At 40.1% G+C, this 16,446-nt stretch overlaps 1 protein-coding gene and 1 non-coding gene across 19 annotated transcripts in view; one reads left to right on the forward strand and one right to left on the reverse strand.

The window, feature by feature from the left end:
• TSLIG3B (tRNA splicing ligase complex subunit 3B) overlaps positions 1 to 16,446 on the reverse strand; it is a 70,412-nt gene that overhangs the window by 41,195 nt on the left and 12,771 nt on the right. The window lies entirely within an intron of this gene.
• Positions 1,228 to 1,334, forward strand: LOC147364786 (U6 spliceosomal RNA). The gene has a single exon (XR_015135650.1). It is a non-coding gene; the product is annotated as a U6 spliceosomal RNA (small nuclear RNA).

Consider the following 16,446-nt stretch of genomic DNA (forward strand, 5'->3'; position numbering starts at 1 on the left):
GCTACTAAAAGACCAATGGGTCAACAAGGACATCAAAAAGAAATCAAAAAATACCTGGAGACAAATGACAATGAAAACACAACCATAGAAAATCTATGGGATGTATCAAAAGAAGTTCTTAGAATTAAAGCTTAGGAGTTCATAGTAATATAGGCCTTCCTCAGAAAGTAAGAAAAAATAAAAAACTTAACATACAACCTAAAAGAATTAGAAAAAAGAACAAACAAAACTAAAGTCAGAAAAAGGAAATAAAAATTAATAAAGATCAGGGAGGAGATAAAGAAATAGAAATTAAAAAACAATAGAAAACAAAAATCAATAAAACTAAGAGCTGGCTCTTTGAAAGGGTAAGCAAAATTGACAAACCTCTGGCCAGGCTCAGCAAGAAGGAAACAGAAATCAAATAAATAAAATAAAATATGAAAAAGGATAAATCTCAACTGACAGTATGCCAAAACATGACAACAGATTTGATAAAATAGAAGAAATAGACAACTTTCTAAAATCATACAAACCACCAAAATTAAAACAAGAAGAAATAGATAATTTGAATAGACTAATAACTAAAAATGAAACCTATAACTTAAAAGAAAAACTCCCTACAAACAGAAGTCCAGACCCAGATAGCTTCATGGTGAATTTTACCAAACATACAAAGAGGAACCTATACTGATCCTTCTCAAACTCGTCCAAAAGATTAGAGAAGAGAGAATACTCCCAAAGACATTCTATGAAGCCACCAACACCCTGATACCAAAACCAGACAAAGATATTGCCAAGTAAAAACAGTATAGGCCTATATTTTTGATGAATATAGATGCAAAAACTCTCAACAAAATATTAGTAAACCAAATCCAACAACACATAAAAAAAATCATACACCATGACCAAGTAAGATTCATCTCGAGTTCACGAGGAAGGCTCAACATAGGCAAATCAGTCAATGTAACACACCACAGCAATAAAAGTCAAAAACACATGATCATCTTAGGAGATGCAGAAAAAGCATTCGACAAAATTCGACATCCAGTCATGATAAAGACTCCTACCAAAGTGGGTATAGAAGGAATATATCTCAACATATGAAAGCCATTTATGACAAACCCACATCCAATATAATATTCAATGCTAAAAGTCTTCCCACTAAAATCTGGGACAAAGGATGTGCACTATTACCACTTCTATTCAAAATAGTAAGGCAATCAGACATAAAAAAGAAATAAAATGGTGCTTGCTTCGGCAGCACATATACTAAAATTGGAACAATACAGAGAAGATTAGTATGGCCCCTGTGCAAGAATGACATGCAAATTCATGAAGCGTTCCATATTTTTTAAAAAGGAACACATTTGAGTCAGTTCTGATGAGGTGGATGAACTTAGAACCTATTATACAGAGTGAAGTGAGTCAGAAAGAGAAAGATAAATATAGTATTCTAACGCACATATACGGAATCTAGAAAAATGGTTCTCAAGAATTTATTTACAGGGCAGCAATGGAGAAACAAACATAGAGAACAGACTTATAGCCATGGGGAGAGGGGAGGAGAGGATGAGATGTATGGAGAGAGAAACATGGAAACTTACATTACTGTATGTAAAATAGATAGCCAACGGGAATTTGCTGTATGTCTCAACTTCCCTGGTGGCTCAGATGGTAAAGTGTCTGCCTACAATATGGGAGACCTGGGTTCGATCCCTGGGTCTGGAAGATGCTCTGGAGAAGGAAATGGCAACCCACTCCAGTACCCTTGCCTGGAAAATCCCATGAACGGAGGAGTGTGGTAGACTACAGTCCATGGGGGCGCAAAGAGTCAGACACAACTGAGCGACTTCACTTTCACTTTCAGGAAACTCAAATAGGTGCTCTGTATCAACCTAGAGGGGTGGGCTGGGGAGGGAGATTCAAAAGAGAGGGGGTATATGTATACCTATGGCTGATTCATGTTGAGGTCTGACAGAAAACAACAAAATTCTATAAAGCAATTATCCTTCAATAAAAAAAATAAATTAAAAAAAGAAATAAAATGTATCCAAATTGGAAGAGAAGAAGTAAAACTGTCACTATAGGCAGATGACATGATACTATATATAGAAAATCATAAGGACTCCACATACAAACTACTAGATCTAATAAATTAATTCAGCAACATTCAGAAATTGGTTGCATTTCTTTTTTTTTTTTTGGTTGCATTTCTTTACACCAAGGTGGAGAAGGCAATGGCACCCCACTCCAGTACTCTTGCCTGGAGAATCCCAGGGATGGGGGAGCCTGGTAGGCTGCCATATATGGGGTCGAACAGAGTCAGACACGACTGAAGCAACTTAGCAGCAGTAGCAGCAGCAGCACGCCAACTAAAGAAATATTAGAAGGGGAATGTCAACAAATAGCCCCTTTTAAAATGGCACCTGTACCTACTGCTGCCGCCAACCTCTCTGCCCCAGTAGATGCAGACAAAAATCTCTGGAGATGTCATTGCTGCCAAAATCTTGGCTCTCTATGTACAGAAATACGGTGACAGAGTTATGAAGAAGGAAAGAGTGGCTTTTTTTCTTTGCCAGGAAAAGGAAGAACAAAGTAGCTAGCAACTCAAGAACTGTGCAACCCCCACTTCCAATCCCTGGAATAGAGAGAGGCTATATAGTCAGGCATTTTATACAGGTCATGAGGATCTTATGGCAAGTGTACTGGGGTGGTTTGACATTCCCTCCTCCAGAGGATCAGGTTTTGTCAGAACTCTCTGCTATGACCCGTTTGTCTTGGGCGGGCCTGCACAGCATGGCTCAGAGCTTCATTGAGTTATGCAAGCCCCTTCGCCACAACAAGGCATCAATGCAATGGACATGAACTTGGCAAACTCCCAAGAGATGGTGAGGGACAGGGAGGCCTGGTGTGCTGTGGCCCTTGGGGTTGCAAAGAGTCCAACTGAACGACAGTTAACATATAGTTAGGCAGGGGTATGTCATAAGGATCAAAGAAGTAACAGTCTTGCATTCTTCTTTCTTCTGCAAAATTTCAATAGGGTGGGTGGGTTTGCTAACAAGATTAGGGTGTGTGTAGGGTTTTAGGTTTTGGAGAAGGAAATGGCAACCCACTCCAGTACTCTTGCCTGGAAAATCCCATGGACAGAGGAGCCTGGTAGGCTACAGTCCATGGGGTTGCAAAGAGTCAGACACGACTGAGTGACTTCACTTCACTAGGGTTTTAGGTGGTGGGGGTCTCTGAGTTTCTCTGATCCCTTTAATCTTGCCTCTGGCAGTTTTGTGGCTACTCCTCCCTTGATTAGCAACTGTTTGAATCGAATTCACAAGAAGGTCTTGGAGGCTGGAGTCTTGCTTATAAGAAATGGGGGACAAAAAGGCCTCCGTGTCCAGGAGGCCCACAGGGCCTTGCTCCACATCATTATCAGGTCATTGTCATTGCTGCTGTACAAACTACACTTCAGTTTTCTCTTTTAAAATTAAGTGTCATCTTGGACTTCCCTGGTGGTCCAGTGGTTAAGAATCTACCTGCCAATGCAGGGGACATGGGTGTGACCTCTGGTCCAGGAAGATCCCACGTGTCACAGGGCAACAAAGCCACAGCTACTGAGCCCATGTTCTAAAGTCCTCGAGTAGCAACTATGGAGCCCACACACCACAACTACTGAAGCCTGGGAACCCTAGAGCCCATGCTCCGCAACAAGAGAAGCCACTGCAATGACAAGCCCGTGCATAGAAAGCCCACGCACAGCGATGAGGACCAGACACGGCCATAAGCAAAAATAAAGTCACAAGCAAGCAAACAAGAAGACCCCTAGGATTAAATCTGACCAAAGCAGTGAAAAATATATGCTGAGAACTATAAAACATTAAAAAAGGAAATTAAAGAGGATTCAAAGAAATGGAAAGATATCTCATGCCCTTGGAATAATTCATATTGTTAAAATGGCAATGCTACGCAAAGCAATCAACAGATTTAATGCAATCCCTATTGATTACCCATAATGTTTTTCACGGAACTAGAACAAATAATCCGAAATTTTACATGGAACCCTAAAAGATCCAGAATTGCCAAAGCAATGCTGAGGGAAAAAAACATAACTCTCCCAAATTTCAGACAATAGAGTGCGGTAATAGCATGAAGACAAAGAGCCCAGAAATAACCCCACACATCTACAGTAAGTTAATCTTTGACAAAGGAGGCAAGAATATAAAATGGGAAAAAGGCTCTTCAGCAAGAGGTTCTGGGAAAGTTGGATAGCTGCATGTAATCGATGAGGTTAGAACATACACTCACACCATACATAAAAATAAACTCAAAACCGCTTAAAGACTTAAACATAAGACATGACACCATAAAAGTTTAGAAGAGAGCATAGGCAAAATATTCTCTAAGATAAACCATACCAATGGTTTCTTAGGTCAGTCTCCCAAGGCTGGACTAATAAATAAATAAATAAACTAATTGGACCTAATCAAATTTACAAGCTTTTGCACAGCAAAGGAAACCATAAACAAAACAAAAAGACAGTCTACAGAATAGGAGAAAATATTTTTCATACAACAACAACAAAAGAAACAGCTTAATCAAAAAATGGGCAGAAGACCAATAGACATTTCTCCAAAGAAGACATACAGATGGTCAACAGGCACATGAAAAGATGCTCAACATCACTAATTATTTAAAATTGCAAATCAAAACTACAATGAGAACCACTTCATGACAGTCAGAATGCCCATCATTAAATACTTTACAAATAACAAATGCTGGAGAGAGTGTGGCGAAAAGGGAACCCTCTTACACTGTGGATAGCGATGTAAATAGGTGCAGCCACTACGGAGGCCCCTCAGAAAACTAAAATGGAGCTACCATACGATCAGATCAGATCAGTCGCTCAGTCATGTCCGACTCTTTGCAACCCCATGAATCGCAGCATGCCAGGCCTCCCTGTCCATCACCAACTCCTGGAGTTCACTCAGACTCACATCCATCGAGTCAGTGCTGCCATCCAGCCATCTTATCCTCTGTCGTCCCCTTCTCCTCCTGCCCCCAATCCCTCCCAGCATCAGAATCTTTTCCAATGAGTCAACTCTTCGCATGAGGTGGCCAAAGTACTGGAGTTTCAGCTTTAGCATCAGTCCTTCCAAAGAAATCCCAGGGCTGATCTCTTTCAGAATGGACTGGTTGGATCTCCTTGCAGTCCAAGGGACTCTCAAGAGTCTTCTCCAACACCACAGTTCAAAAGCATCAATTCTTTGGCACTCAGCCTTCTTCACAGTCCAACTCTCACATCCATACATGACCACAGGAAAAACCATAGCCTTGACTAGACGAACCTTTGTTGGCAAAGTAATGTCTCTGCTTTTGAATATGCTACCTAGGTTGGTAATAACTTTCCTTCCAAGGAGTAAGTGTCTTTTAATTTCAAGGCTGCAGTCACCATGGGTGTAGAGGAGCTATCCCATGTTGAAGGTCAGGAAGGGCGGTGGTGAGGAGATACCCCTCATCCAAGGTAAGGAGCAATGGCTGCACTTTGCTGGAGCAGCCGTGAAGAGATACCCCACGCCCAAGGTAAGAGAAACCCGAGTAAGACGGTAGGTATTGCAAGAGGGCATCAGAGGGCAAACACACTGAAACCATACTCATAGAAAAGTAATCAATCTAATCACACCAGGACCACAGCCTTGTCTAACTCAATGAAACTAAGCCATGCCCGTGGGGCAACCCAAGATGGGTGGTTCATGGTGGAGAGATCTGACAGAATGTGGTCCACTGGAGAAGGGAATGGCAAACCACTTCAGTATTCTTGCCTTGAGAACCCCATGAACAGTATGAAAAGGCAAAATGATAGGATACTGAAAGAGAAACTCCCCAGGTCAGTAGGTACCCAATATGCTACTGGAGATCAGTGGAAAAATAACTCCAGAAAAAATGAAGGGATGGAGCCAAAGCAAAAAGAATACCCAGCTGTGGGTGTGACTGGTTATAGAAGCAAGGTCCGATGCTGTTAAGAGCAATATTGCATAGGAACCTGGAATGTCAGGTCCATGAATCAAGGCAAATTGGAGCTACCATACCATCCAGCAATCCCACTCCCGGACATTCATCCAGAGAAAACCATAATTCAAAAAACACATGCATCCTTATGTTCACAGAAGCACTATTTGCAAAAGCCAAGACATGGAAAGAACCTAAATGTTCATCAACAGGTGAATGGATGAAGAAGATGTGGTACATATCATTGTTCAGTTACTCAGTCATGTCTGACTCTTTGCAACCCCATGGCCTGCAGCATACCAGGCTTTCCTGTACATATATACAATGGAATACTAAGTGGAAGTGTAGTCGCTCAGTTGTGTCCTACTCTTTGTGACCCCATGGACTGTAGCCCATCAGGCTCCTCTGTCCATGGGATTCTCCAGGCAAGAATACTGGAGTGGGTTGCCATTTCCTTCTCCAGGGGATCTTCCCGACCCTGGGATCAAACCTGGGTCTTCTGCATCACAAGCAGATGCTTTACCCTCTGAGCCACCAGGGAAGAATATTCAGCCATTAAAAAAAAAAAAAAAAAAACCATTTGATGCCATTTGCAGTGATATAGATACAACTAGAGATTATTATACTAAATGATGAACATCAGAAAGAGAAAGACAAATACTGAAACAAGGGTAAGGGGGCAGGGCACAATCTTTGAAAGAATGAGACAGCCCGAGGACACAACACAAACTGATTAGAATCAAATGGGTCCAAGACAAATCAACTGACTAGACCTGAAAATCTCCATCTCTTCCCCCAAAATAGTTAGAATAATCCTCTCACGCATTAGCCTATGAAATTACCCAGCCCTTAAAAGCTAACCACACCACATTTTGAGACTACACTTGCTCTCTGTGATGGCCCACTCTCTGTATGTGGAGTATGTTTCTCTCTGAATAAATTCACATTTTTACCTATCACTTTGTCTTTTACTGAATTCTTTCTGCAATGAGACATCAAGAACCTCAGCTTCATTTGGTCCTGAAACCAGGTCTGTGATCTCAGCTAGAAAACTGTGCCTTTGGGCTGGGTTTGAGTCCCAGCTATGTGGGTTCAAGTTCCAAACCGGGTTTTGGCTGGGTTTTAGTCCCTGCCATGTAGGTTTGATGCTGAGCAGGGCCCTGTGGGACTCCTGGGCATGGAGGCCTTCGATTCCCTATTCCTTGTAGCAGGACTCTGGACTCCATGACTTTCTCTGAGTTCCAAAGGGCAGAACAGTTGCTAATCAAAGGAGAAGCAGCAACAAAACCACCTGAGGTAGTCAGTCAGTTCAGTCCCTCAGTTCTGTCCAACTCTTTGCAACCCCATGGCAGCAGGCCAGGTTTCCCTGTCCATCACCAACTTCTGGAGCTTGCTCAAATTCATGTCCACTGAGTTGGTAATGCCATCCAACCATCTCATCCTCTGTCGTCCCCTTCTCCTCCTGCCTTCAATCTTCCCAGCATCAGGATCTTTTCCAATGAGTCAGTTCTTCACATTAGGTGGCCGAAGTATTGGAGTTTTAGCTTCAGCATCAGTCCTTCCAATGAATATTCAGGACTGATTTCCTTTAGGATTGACTGGTTGGATCTCCTTGCAGTCCAAGGGACTCTCAAGAGTTTTCTTCAACACCACAGTTCAAAAGCATCAACTCTTCAGCTCTCAGCTTTATTTATAGTCCAACTCTCACATCCATACATGATGATTGGAAAAACCATAGCTTTGACCAGACAGACATTTGTTGGCAAAGTAATGTAGGCTCTAAAACAAATCTTATTAAATTTAGAAGACTGAAATCATATCAAGCATCTTTTTCAATCACAATGGTATGCAGCTAAATATCACTTATAAGAAGGAAACTAAAAAAATCACAAATATGCAGAGATAAAACATGCTACCAAACAACAAATGGGTAAAAGAACAAAAAGAAAAATAAAACCTTGAAAGAAATAAAAACAGAAGTGCAACATACCAAAATTTAATGGATGCAGTAAAAGCAGTTCTAAGAGGAAATTCATAGTGATAAGTGCCTAAATGAAAAAATAAAATAGGTCTCAATAAACAACTTAATTTGACACCTCAAGAAGCTAAAAATGAACAAATGAAGCTCAAAGTCAGTAGAAGGAAGGAAATAATGTAGATCAGATAATGAAATAGAGACTAGAAGACAACAGAAAAAAATCAAGGAAACTAAAAGCTGTATTTTTTTAAAGATAAAAAAACTGACAAATATTTAGGTGACTCACCAAGAGAAAAATAGAAAGGATTCAGAATCAGAAATGAAAGAGAAACTGCAACTGATGCTACAGAAATACAAAGGATTGCAAGACTACTATGGACATTTATATGCCAACAAATTGGACAACTTAGAAGAAATGGATAAACTGTTAGAAATAAACAAGCTACCAAGACAGAGTTATGAAGAAACAGAAAATCTGAATATACTGATTACTAGTAATGAAACTTCACCAGCAATCAAAAACTTCCCAACAGGGACTTCTCTGATGGTCCAGTCATTAAGAATCCACCTTGCAATGCAGGAGACACAGGTTCAATCCCTGGTCAGGGAACTAAGATCCCCTATGCTGTGGAGCAACTAAGCCTGTGCACTGCAACTACTGAGTCCTACGCTCTGGAGCCCATGTGCCACAACTAGAGAACCTGTCTGTTGTAACTACCGAAGCCCATGTGCCACAACTAGAGAACCTGTCTGTTGTAACTACCGAAGCCCATGTGCCACAACTAGAGAACCTGTCTGTTGTAACTACCGAAGCCCATGTGCCATAACTAGAATCTATGTGCTGCCACAAAAGACCCCGCATGACAAAAAGAAGACCCCGTGTGCTGCAACTAAGACCCGATGTGGCCAAATATCTTTTTTTTCCTATTTAAAAAAAAGAAACTTCCCAACTAACAAAAGTGCAGGATCAGTTGGCTTCAATGGTGAACTTAACCAAATATTTGAAGAAGAATTAATACCAATCCTTCCCGAACTCTTTCAAAATATCGAAGAGAAAAGAACACTTCCATACTACTTTTATGAGGTCAGCATTACCCTGATACCAAAAGTAGACAAGGACACTCTGGAAAGAGCAAACAGGCCAACATTCCTGATGAACAGAAATGCAAAAATCCTCAACAAGATATTAGCAAACCTGAATCACCAATACTTTAAAAGGATCATCCACCCAAATCTAGTGGGATTTATTGCAGGAATGCAAGGCCTTGTTTTATATCTACAAATCAGTGCGATACACCACATTAACAAAATGAAGGATACAAATCATAATCACTTCAATAGATGCATAGAAAACATTTGACATAATAATTCAACATCTATTTATGATAAAAAAAACTCAACAAAGTGGGTACAGCTGGAATATACTTCAACATAATAAAAGCTGTATAAGACAAACCCACAGCTAACATCATACTCAATAATGAAAAGCTGAAAGCTTTTTCTCTAAGATCAGGAAGAAGATGAGATTGCCCGCTAATTTTTTTTTTTTTTGAACAAACTATTAGAAGTCATAGTCAGATCACTTAGTCAAGAAAAAGACATAAATGGCATCCAAATCAGAAACAAGGAAGTAAAACTGTCTCTGTTTACAGACGACCTGATAATGTATATAGAAAACCCTAATGACATTACAAAAAAACATCAACAACTGTTCACTTCAGTCACTCAGTCGTGTCCGACTCTTTGTGATCCCATGAATCGCAGCACACCAGGCCTCCTTGTCCATCACCAACTCCTGGAGTTCACTCAGACTCACGTCCATCAAGTCAGTGATGCCATCCAGCCATCTCATCCTCTGTCGTCCCCTTCTCCTCCTGCCCCCAATCCCTCCCAGCATCAGAGTCTTTTCCAATGAGTCAACTCTTCGCATGAGGTGGCCAAAGTACTGGAGTTTCAGCTTTAGCATCATTCTTTCCAAAGAAATCCCAGGACTGATCTCCTTCAGAATGGACTGGTTTGGTCTCCTTGCAGTCCAAGGGACTCTCAAGAGTCTTCTCCAACACCACAGTTCAAAAGCATCAATTCTTTGGCACTCAGCTTTCTTCACAGTCCAACTCTCACATCCATACATGACCACTGGAAAAACCATAGCCTTGACTAGATGGACCTTTGTTGGCAAAGTAATGTCTCTGCTTTTTAATATGCTGTCTAGGTTGGTCATAATTTTCCTTCCAAGGACTAAGCGTCTTTTAATTTCATGGCTGCAATCACCATCTGCAGTGATTTTGGAGCCCCAAAAAATAAAGTCTGACACTGTTCCCACTGCTTCTCCATCATTTGCCATGATGTGATAGGACTGGATGCCATGATCTTAGTTTTCTGAATGTTGAGCTTTAAGCCAACTTTTTCACTCTCCTCTTTCACTTTCATCAAGAGACTCCTTAGTTCTTCTTCACTTTCTGCCATAAGGGTGATGTCATCTGCATATCTGAGGTTATTGATATTTCTCCTGACAATCTTGATTCCAGCTTGTGCTTCTTCCAGTCCAGTGTTTCTCATGATGTACTCTGCATATAAGTTAAATAAGCAGGGTGACAATATACAGCCTTGACGTACTCCTTTTCCTATTTGGAACCAGTCTGTTGTTCCATGTCTAGCTCTAACTGTTGCTTCCTAACCTGAATACAGGTTTCTCAAGAGGCAGGTCAGGTGGTCTGGTATTCCCATTACTTTCAGAATTTCCCACATTTTATTGTGATCCACACAGTCAAAGGCTTTGGCATAGTCAATAAAGCAGAAATAGATATTTTTCTGGAACTCTCTTGCCTTTGTGATCATCCAGCAGATGTTGGCAATTTGATTTCTGGTTCCTCTGCCTTTTCTAAAACCAGCTTGAACATCTGGAAACTCACGGTTCACATGTTGTTGAATTCTGGCTTGGAGAATTTTGAGCTTGACTTTGCTAGCGTGTGAGATGAGTGCAACTGTGCAGTAGTTTGAACATTCTTTGGCATTGCCTTTCTTTGGGACTGGAATGAAAACTGATTCCAGTTCTGTGGCCACTGCTGAGATTTTCAAATTTGCTGGCATATTGAGTGCAGCACTTTCACAGCATCATCTTTCAGGATTTGAAATAGATCAACTGGAATTCCATCACCTCCACTAGCTTTGTTCATAGTGATGCTTCCTACAGTCACTTGACTTCACATTCCAGGATGTCTGGCTCTAGGTGAGTGAGCATACCATCATGATTATCTTGGTCGTGAAGATCTTTTTTGTACATTTCTTCTGTGTATTCTTGCCACCTCTTCTTAGTATCTTCTGCTTGTTAGGTCCATACCATTTCTGTCCTTTACTGTGCCCATAGTGCAGGAAATGTTCCCTTGGGATCTCTAATTTTCTTGAGGAGATCTCTAGTCTTTCCCATTCTATTGTTTTCCTCTATTTCTTTGCATTGATCACTGAGGAAGGCTTTCTTATCTCTCCTTGCTATTCTCTGAAACTCCACATTCAAATGGGTATATCTTTCCTTTTCTCCTTTGCCTTTTACTTCTCTTCTTTTCACAGCTATTTGTAAAGCCTCTTCAGACAGCCATTTTGCTGTTTTGCATTTCTTTTTCTTGGGAAGGTCTTGATCCCTGTCTCCTGTACAATGTCATGAACCTTCATCCATAGCTCATCAGGCACTCTATCAGATCTAGTCCCTTAAATCTACTTCTCACTTCCACTGTATAATCGTAAGGGATTTCATTTAGGTCATATCTGAATGGTCTAGTGGTTTTCTCTACTTTATTAAATTTAAGTCTGAATTTGGCAGTAAGGAGTTCATGATCTGAGCCACAGTCAGCTCCCAGTCTTGTTTTTGTTGACTGTATAGAGTTTCTTCATCTTTGGCTGCAAAGAATATAATCAATCTGATTTTGATATTGACCATCTGGTGATGTCCATGTGTAGAGTCTCCTCTTGTATTGTTGGAAGATAGTGCTTGCTGTGACCAGTGCGTTCTCTTGGCAAAACTATCAGCCTTTGCCCTGCTTCATTCTGTACTCCAAGGCCAAACTTTGCCTGTTACTCCAGGTGTTTTTTGACTTCCTACTTTTGCATTCCAGTCCCCTATAATGAAAAGGACATCTTTTTTGGATGTTAGTTCTAAAAGGTCTTGTCGGTCTTCATAGAACCATTCAACTTCAGCTTCTTCAGCATTACTGGTCGGGGCATAGACTTGGATTACTGTGATATTGAATGGTTTGCTTGGAAACGAACAGAGATCATTCTGTCATTTTTGAGATTGCATCCAGGTACTGCATTTTGGACTCTTTTGTTGACCATGATGGCTACTCCATTTCTTCTAAGGGATTCTTGCCCACAATAGTAGATATAATGGTCATCTAGGTTAAATTCACCCATCCCAGTCCATTTTAGTTCACTGATTCCTAAAACATTGACATTCACTCTTGCCATCTCCTGTTTGACCACTTCCAATTTGCCTTGATTCATGGACCTAACATTCCAGGTTCCTATGCAATATTGCTCTTTACAGCATCAGACCTTGCTTGCCTCACCAGTCACACCCACAACTGGGTGTTGTTTTTGTTTTGGCTCTGTCTGTTCATTCTTTTTGTCATCCATAGAGAAATGTTGGCTAGCTGAAAATGTCACCTGAACTTAACATTTTGCAGGATGCATTTAAAATTATCAACCACATTAAAGTATATGCCCTTAACTCACATCTGTTCATGCAGCTCTATGAGGCGATGGACACAGAGCACACAGAGGGAGATGGCTTTCGAAAGGTGGATCTCTGGCCAGAGTCTTTGAGTTATGAGAGAACTCCAGAGAGTTCTTTTAGGAAAACAGTTACCACTGGCAGCATAATTCAGTGGCACAGAATAGGTCACAAAACTTGCTTACTTGTGTGGCATATTTAACCTGCTCAATGAACTCAATCTGTCACTTTAGGGGAGAATAACAACTGTGTATAAGTTGGCAGATAAAGTGACTACATTTAAAGCCAAACTGGGATTATGGGGGTGACAAGTGAACATTAGGATTTTTGATATGTTTCAAATATTAACAGATTTTGAAAGAGAGTGAGCCAGGGCCTTCTTTCTCCCAGCTGGTACCTGATCACCTATGTCAGATTTCAAGAGTGTTTGAACATTACTTCCCAACCACACAAGACCTCCAAACTAGGAGGAATATATCCAAGATCCATTTGTGAATAAGCCAGGTGAACTGACTTTGTTCTAGAAGAGCAACTGTTTGAGACTACAAATGACGGCGGCCTTAAAAGTAAGTTTGAAAGTGAAAGTCGCTCAGTTGTGTCTGACTCTCTGTGATCCCATGGACTGTGCATGGAATTCTCCAGGCCACAACACAGGAGTAGGTAGCCTTTCCCTTTTCCAGGAGATCTTCCCAACCCAGTGATCGAACCCAGGTCTCCCAAATTGCAGGCGGATTCTTTACGAGCTGAGCCACAAGGGAAGACCAAGTATACTGGAGTGGGTAGCCTATCCCTTCTCCAGGGGCTCTTCCCAACCCAGGATTCGAACTGGAGTCTCCTGCATTGCAGAAAGATTCTTTATCAACTGAGCTATCAACTTCAAATCTTCATACATTCTGGATTAAAGTCAAGGCAGAATATCCTGAGATTGACACAAATCACTGAAAATCTTGCTTCCATTTCCAGCAAAATACCTTTGTGAAGCAGGGTTCTCTGCAGTGATAGCAACCAAAATGAGATGAAGGAGTAGACTGGATATAAGCAACATACTTTGGGTGTCATTGTCTCCCATCACCTCCAGATAAGACCATCTAGTTTCAGGAAAACAAGTTCAGGGCTCCCACTGATTCTGAGCTGTGGTGAGTTGTAAAATTATTTCATTATATATCACAATGTAATTATGATAGAAATAAAGGGCATGTAATAAGTGGAATGTTTCAGTAAATGTAATAAATGTGAATGTAATGTATTTGAATCATCCTGAAAACATCCTCACCTTGATCTGTGGAAAAACTGTTTTCCAGGAAACCAGTCCCTGGTGCCAAAAAGGCTGGGGATTGCTCCTTTAAAAAACTAAAAATAGAGCTACTATATGATCCAGCAATCCAACTCCTGGGCACATATCCGAATGAAACTGAAATCTGAAAAGACACATGTACCCCAAGTTCACTGTAGCAGTATTTACATTAGCCAAGACATAGAAGCAACCTAAATGTTCATCAACAGAGGAATGGATAAATAAGATGTGGTACATATATACAATGAAATTCTGCTTAGCCATAAAAAGAACGAAATAATGCCATTTGAAGCAATGTGGATGGACCTAGAGACTGTCAAACCGAATAAAGTAATACAAAGACAGACATCATGATACAACTTATGTGGGATCTTAAAAAATGGTACAAATGAACCTATTTACAAAACAGAAATAGAGTCACGGGTGCAAAGAGAAAACAAACTTATGATTACCAAGCCAGGCAAAGGATAAATCAGGAGATTGGCACTGACATATACATACTGCTATATATAAAATAGATAACTAGTAAGAACGCTCTATGTAGACAGGGAACTCTAGTGAATACTCTATAATGACTTATATGGGAAAAGAAGCTAAAAAAAAGAGTGGATATATGTGTGTGTATATATATATGTATATTCACATATAACTTATTCACTTTGCTGTACAGCAGAAATACAATATTGTAAATCAACTATAACTCCAATAAAAGTTAATTTAAAAATAAAAAGGTCACAGTCAAATGATTTGGAATTAAATATCTACAGCAATGTTGAAGGTTAAGACAACAAAGCAATACCTTTAAGAGTCTGTGGGGACAAGGTTCTACTGTATAGCACAGTAAACTATATTCAATATATTATAATAATCTATCAGGGAAAAGAACCTGAAAAGAATATATATACATACATATATATATATATATACACACACATACACATACATATATGTATGATATGTATAGCTGAATCCCTGAAACTAACAGATCATTATAAATCAACTATACTTCAATTTTTTAAAAAAGCCTTTGAGGAGAGAGAGTCTTGAGGCAAATGAAAATGGAAAAATAACATACTAAAACTCATGGGATACAGCAGAAGAGGGGAGTTCATAGCAATAACTTCTACATTAGGATACAAGAAATATGCCAAATAACACAATTCTGTGTCTCAAAGAACTAGAAAAATAACAACAAACCAAGCCAAAAGTTAGCATAAGAAAGGAAACAAAGATTAGAGCAGAAATAAATAAAATGAAGAACAAGAAAATAGAAAAGATGAACAAAAACTAAAGAGTTCTTTGAAAAGACCAATCTTCAGCTAGACTAGTCAAGGAAAAAAGAGGATCTAAATCAATAAAATTATAATGAAAAAAAAATTATAATGAAAGAGGAGAAAAGTCATACAGATAAACAAGAAACATTCAAAGTTATTATGAACAACTGTATACCAACAAACTGAACAACCTAGAAAAATTCAGCAAAACCGAATCCAAAAAAAAACAACACAGAAATATAAAAAAAACAAATACCTGTAAGGAAATTATGGCAGAAAGTTAAGAGGAACTAAAAAGCCTCTTGATGAAAGTGAAAAAGGAGAGTGAAAAAGTTGGCTTAAAGCTCAACATTCAGAAAACTAATGGCATTTGGTCCCATCACTTCATGGCAAATAGATGGGGAAACAGTGGAAACAGTGTCAGACTTTATTTCTGGGGGCTCCAAAATCACTGCAGATAGTAATTGCAGCCATGAAATCAAAAGACGCTTACTCCTTGGAAGGAAAGTTATGACCAACCTAGATAGCATATTCAAAAGCAGAGATACTACTTTGCCAACAAAGGTCCATTTAGTCAAGGCTATGGTTTTTCCAGTGGTCATGTATGGATGTGAGAGTTGGACTGTGAAGAAAGCTGAGTGCCAAAGAATTGATGCTTTTGAACTATGGTGTTGGAGAAGACTCTTGAGAGTCCCTTGGACTGCAAGGAGATCCAACCAGTCCATTCTGAAGGAGATCAGCCCTGGGATTTCTTTGGAAGGAATGATGCTGAAGCTGAAACTCCAGTACTTTGGCCACCTCATGCGAAGAGTTGACTCATTGGAAAAGACTCTGATGCTGGGAGGAATTGGGGGCAGGAGGAGAAGGGGACGACAGAGGATGAGATGGCTGGATGGCATCACTGACTTGATGGACGTGAGTCTGGGTGAACTCCGGGAGTTGGTGATGGATAGGGAGGCCTTGTGTGCTGTGATTCATGGGGTCGCAAAGAGTCGGACACAACTGAGCAACTGAACTGGACTGAATCCAAAAATAGGCCACAGGCCTGAAAAGACATTTTTCCAAACAGGATTTACAAAAGGTCAACTGGTGCATGAAAAAGTGTTCAACATCACTAATCACTAAAGAAATGCAAATCAAAACCACAATGAGATATCACCTCATACCTTTTAAAATGGCAGGCATCAAAAAGATA

The sequence above is a fragment of the Bos grunniens genome, chromosome 10 (genome assembly GCF_055505025.1).
Source record: "Bos grunniens cultivar Pamir isolate PY7600 chromosome 10, Bosgru_T2T1.0, whole genome shotgun sequence".
In the NCBI taxonomy this organism is placed as follows: domain Eukaryota; kingdom Metazoa; phylum Chordata; class Mammalia; order Artiodactyla; family Bovidae; genus Bos; species Bos grunniens.